The sequence below is a fragment of the Panthera tigris genome, chromosome D3 (genome assembly GCF_018350195.1).
Source record: "Panthera tigris isolate Pti1 chromosome D3, P.tigris_Pti1_mat1.1, whole genome shotgun sequence".
Taxonomy (NCBI): Eukaryota; Metazoa; Chordata; class Mammalia; order Carnivora; family Felidae; genus Panthera; species Panthera tigris.
The window spans coordinates 854736-860381 of NC_056671.1; positions in this window are offsets into that span (position 1 = coordinate 854736).

The following is a 5646-nucleotide window of genomic DNA, read 5'->3' on the forward strand; positions in this document are numbered from 1 at the left end:
GGTGACCATCTCTGTATCCTCACGCAGACCCAACTCCTCCACGCCGTCAGGAGCACGTGGCAGGGTGGCCTGGGGACCCCCTGGTCCCACAGCGGCTCAGGACCCGGAGGTGAGTCCCAAGAGACTCTGCAGAAGCTGGGTGGCCTCGTCCAACCCACACTCATCGAAGAGGAAAGAGCAAGCCCGATGTCACTGGTCACCAGGGAAATGCTCACCGGAACCTACTGTCACAAGACAGCACACAACAGAAGTTGGTGAGGATGTGGAGAAATCGGAACCCAATACCCTCCTGCTGTGAAACCAGTGTAGGGTTTCCTCGGAACCTTGGGGTCGGGTGACCACGTGCCCCCGCAGTTCCCCAGGGAGGAGGCGGGCCTTCGAACCAATGCTTGTACGCGAGCGTGCCCGCGGCACCGGTCAGACGCCAACGGTGGACGCAACCCGGATGCCCGCCAACGGATGAAGCGGTGAACGGCTGTGGTCCGTGCGCGCAGTGGGTGCTCAGCCCCAGCGGGGAGTGAGCCCTGACACCTGCTGCACACGGATGAGCTTTGGCAAGAAGCCAGACGCAAAAGGACAAACACCGTGTGATTCCGCGTGGATGGGCACCCGGCATCGGTAAGTCCGTGCGGACAAAGCGGATGGGCGGAGGCCGGGGCGGGGCGTGAGGGCGAACGGTTGTGGGGTTTGCTTGCAGGGCTGACGGGATCTCTGGGAAATCAATAGGGGTGATGGCTGCACAACGTCGAATGAACTCACTGCCTCTGAATCGCACACTTCAAGCATTTTTTTTAAGTATATTTGTTTTGAGAGAGGGAGAGTGCTTGCGAGCAGGGGCGAGCAGCGGAGGGGCAGAGAGACGGGAGTGGGACAGAATCCCAAGCAGGCTCCTCGCCAGCAGCGCACAGCGCCAGGCGGGGCTCCAGCTCCCAAACCGTGAGACCACGATCTGAGCCAAAATCAAGAGTCAGATGCTCAACCTGACCGAGCCCCCCCGGGGGGGCCCCTGAATTTTCAGCACACGTTAAAATGGTTGATTTCGTGCCGTGTGAATTTCACCTCAATGAGAAGACGAAAGTCGTAAGTAGATAAACTTCAAAATAAAATTTCAGGGGCTCCTGGGTGGCTCAGTCGGTCGGCCGTCCAACCCTGGATCCTGGCTCAGGTCACGATCCCAGGGTCGTGGAACTGAGCCCCACGTCAGGCTCTGCGCCGAGTGTGGGGTCCGCTTGAGATTCTCTGTCTCCCCGCCCCCCGCCCCTCTCCTGCTCACTCGCTCTCTCAAAAAAATAAAACAAAAATAAGTAATAAAAAATTCATAAACACCGCAGAGCGTCACTTCCGCCTGCGGGGTCCCAGGCCCTGCCACGTTCTGGAAGCAAACGCCTCGCTGCATATCTGGTATTTAATCCACTTCCCAAGAGTCGGTCGTGGCCAGTAATACTAGAAATTAATCACGGCTTCTCAGAAACACCAGCAAGGTTCTCCGTGGTCAAAACAAAAGGGATCCGTCCCGAATGACAGGTCAACACCGTGACTCTGGGGACACACGGGGCAGCGGACGCTCTGCAGCCGGCGGAGGAGGAGACGTGGCCGCGCTGGGTCGTCGCGCTCCCCCGGGCAGAGGGCGGGTGGGGCCGCAGCGTGGGTTCCGGAGCCGCCCCGTCGTGGTCAGCGCGGCCGGGGCGGAGGTCGCGGGGACCTCACACAGACACGACACAGTGAATGAGCGTCATCCGGGCGTCTGTGCGGCTCTCCGTAACGAGGCGACCTGCGAGACGAGCCAGCTCCAAGGAGAAGCCCAAGCGCGGGCCTAGCAGGCGGCCCCAAGGGAACCCCCAGACCCGCGCAAAGCCGGCCCCTCCCCCTGCCCGCCAAGTTCACCGGCACGTGCGGGGACGGGAGCTGTCTGTGAGGCGCTCAGCCAGGCGCGCGGCCGAGGGTCGCAAAGGGCCGGGGAGAGAGGCCGCCGGCCGGGCGCTGGCCGGCCACCAGCCACAGGCCAGACCCACCGCCTGACTCGGTGGATGGCCTTTCGGGCACGGGTGAGCTCATCTTCCCGTGACCACTGCAACGGGGCCGCGAGCCACAGCAGTCACTCTGGCCCTCCGTGCAGCCGGGGCACCTGGCACGGTCCGCCGTGAGGCTGGGGCGGCTGAGGCTGGAGGGCCGGGCGCGTCCCAGGCTGGCGGGCGCCCAGGCCGCAGCCCCCGCCACCCCGCTGCCGGCCACCTCCTCGCCTAGAGGCCGGGGGGTTGCCGGTGGGGACGTGTGCCACGCTCGTCACCCTCACCGAGCTCTCAGGAAGCAAGCCGGCTGACACCTGGTCGCCGAGAAGTTGCTCCGTGCCCGTCCAGTGCTTGAGCGTGGCGCTTATCAGCAGGCATCTCGGCGCACGGGCGCCACGACTTCAGCGTCTCCCCGCCCAGCCCCACTCGCCTCCTCGGGGGGAGAGGGCACGAGAGACTAAGACAGACAGACAGGGAGACGCCACTGAGAGCGCTGGCCAGGCGTGAGCCGCAAGGACCTGACGGAAGGACACTGCGGGGCACACAGTAGGTGCCCTGTCAACACCGGCCTCCGTGACGGTCCAACGGGGCCTTCAGCCACGAGATGCTCACGGGCGGGAGGGCCCTGCATCCGCGGCCCACTGACCAGGAGGGCGGCGGCCCCGCGGGCGGTGCGGCGACAACTCCCCGAGCAGCTCCCCACGGGCCTCACCCCTGCATTTCTGCAGAGAGAGGTGCATTCATTTTAAGCTCCCGTCCTGAACCGGGCAGAGTGGGGTCTCCGTGGGTCAGGGGCCTCCTTTCCCCTGGGGTGGGTGGTGTCAGGGAGGGACGTACGGGCCGGGGAGAGGGACGTGGCATCTGACACCGGGGGGTGGCTGACCGGCCAGGTTGGGGTGCGGCAGGCCCCTGCTCCCCCAAGGGGAGGGATGCAGTGGGGGGCAGGCCGTCTGAGGGGGCTGACCCTGGAGTCAGGGTCACACACCCCGCGGCACTCAGGACCCCCCCGAGTGGCCCCTGCACTGCCTGTCCTGCCCGACCCCCAGCAGCCCCACCATGCTGCCCTGAGGACGTCCAGGAGGCCGCTGGTCCTCCCCTGCCCTGCTGCCCCCAGGGCCTGGACGTTGGTTTGGAGGCTCCATCCACGGCCCCTCCTCTGACATTTCCTACCCTGGAGGCGTCCCTTGCCCTGCTCTGCCTGATCACCTCATGAGCCCCCATCGTGGGGGTCCTGCCCCCTTAACGCTCTGTGAGGAAGGCAGTGCAGGACCCCTCTCAGGGACCTCCCAAAGTCATACACACCCATTTCCCCAAGACACCCCCCTTCTGACACCCACAGCCGGCCCGGGGTCCCCAAGACACCCCCCTTCTGCTTCTGACACCCACGGCCAGCCTGGGGTCCTTGAGGCCCCCGTCACTTCTGACACCCACGGCCAGCCCGGGGTCCCCGAGACACCCTCAGGTTGGACAACCCCCTAGGAGGACCCCCGAACTCCCCGAGAGCAGCTCTTCTCGCCATCAGGGTTCACTGCAGGGAAGGGACACAGGGTAACACCAGCCAGGGGAAGGCCCAGGGGGCCCCCAAACACGCACCTGCGGGGTCCTCCACTGGGGCCTTGGACAGACTCAGCTCCCCGGCCCTGATGTGTGACAGTGCACACGGGTCACTGCCAACCGGGGGGCTCCCGCCTTGGTGTCCCGTCTACGGGGGGCTGCGGAGCCAGGTGGCTACCGGTCCCTCCGGGGGTAGAGGGGATGCCGTGCGGCCCAAAGCCCGCCATGACCTGCACGTGGACCCCCGATGGACAGGGCACTCGGGGCCCGAGTCCCTCCCGGAAGCCGGGCAAAGGCCAGCCCTCACTCCGGCCCGGGTTAAACGCTCCATCAGACCCCGCGCCACCGGGAGGCACGGCAGACAGGGCAGCGGCGTGGACCTCCTCCCCACACAGAGCCACAGCCCAGGGGCCCTGGCCCGATGCCCGGCGTCCACCGAGGCTTTGGATTCCTGCCCGAGGACCAGGGCTGACCCGGCTTGGAGTGGCCGGCCATCCTCAAGGGGGGTGGGGGGCATGGCGGAGACCCCACCACGCAGGACTCCTGGGGGCGCTGTCGGGGGCTGGTCTCTCAGATGCCGTCTTTCCACGGATGTAATTATGAAGCAGGTGATGGAAAGAAATTTCTGGAACCGGATCCAGATGGTGGTCACACAGCGTAAATGCACCAAGTGCCACCGAATCATACACTTTAAAATGATTCATTTATATCAGGTGGGTTTCTTCTCAATCTTCAGGATAAGTACATCCCAAATATTGCATAGAACACACTTCTACTAAAAAGGTACTTAGTGTGCATTTCAAATTCCCCCCAAAATTGGTTTTTAAAAACTTTTGACTCAAGCTAGGGTGTGATGTCCCCAGCTGCAAACAAACTCGTGCGGACCCAGCCGGGTGGCCTCCTGGGGCGAGGGTGGCTGCCGTGGGCTTGTGGCAGGCGAATGCGTGGGCACCAGAGAGGGAGCACAGCAAGGGAGGACTGCTGAGTGGCAGGGGAGCTCATAGCAGAGAGAGGAGGGTCAACATCGGGCGGGGACCTGGGGTGGCAGTGCTGGCACCTGAGGGCATGAACGGTGGACAGAGAGAGAGAGAGAGGGAGAGAGGGAGGGAGGGAGGGAGGGAGAGAGGCACCAAGGCCGAGAGGTTCGCAGGGAAGAGCCCGAGTATCACTGGAACTCATAATTAGCTTTGCATTGCGTTTGTAATTTAAAAATGAGAAACAAAACCAGAACTGCATCTTAATTGGGAAAAAGGCAGTCGGTTCACAGGAGAGGAAATAACCGCTCTGCTGTCCCGGTGCAGCCTGGAGCCGCTCGCTCCTCCCCGCCGCCCCCCCCACCCCCGTCCCCGTCCCAGTCAGTTCCCCCCAAGGCCCCACACAGAGTCCTCTGCGCTGTAGGGAACCCACAGCGCCTCGGGCCAGGCCCCCCAGGAAGGCCGGTTCTGAGAGATCAGCTGGAGGAAACACACAGGCGCCAGCCGCCGTCCCGGGCGCCGGGACACTCGTGGACAAGGGGACGAGGCACACGGCTCTGCCATCGCGGAGCCGACGGCACTCGGACCACTGAAGTGCACGACGCCGGCCGTCAGCGCCTCAGGGAGTCAGGGCGGGACACGGCTCCACGGGAGGACACGGAGGCCCCGGGGCCGCGGGCTGGGAGCTGCCGGGGAGAAGGGCCCTCAGCGCAGGGGGCGCCGCCTGCAGACCTCCGGTCACCGTGCCCCCACCCCGGCTTGGGAGCCCCTGCAAACGCAGACCCCGGGCCCCATCTGGCACTCGTACTCAGATCCCAGACGGTTCTCGAGCCCCTGAAAGCCCGGCCCTGACGGCCATCAGGTGCTCAGGTCCCAGGGGCGCCTCCCTGCCGGTCTTCTCCATCTATCCCCGCCCTGCATCCCCTCAGCCACCTGCCCACGGGGCCATGGGGCCCAGAGGTCGAGAAACACCACAAAGCGCAGCTGCCCAGGCGCAGGGGTGAGGGGGTGTCGCGGGCGGGGTGTGCAGGGGTGAGCCCCGGACCCGCCGGAAGGAGGAAGGCTACCGACAGCACACGATGCTGCAACGATCGAGAAAACCTGCTTGA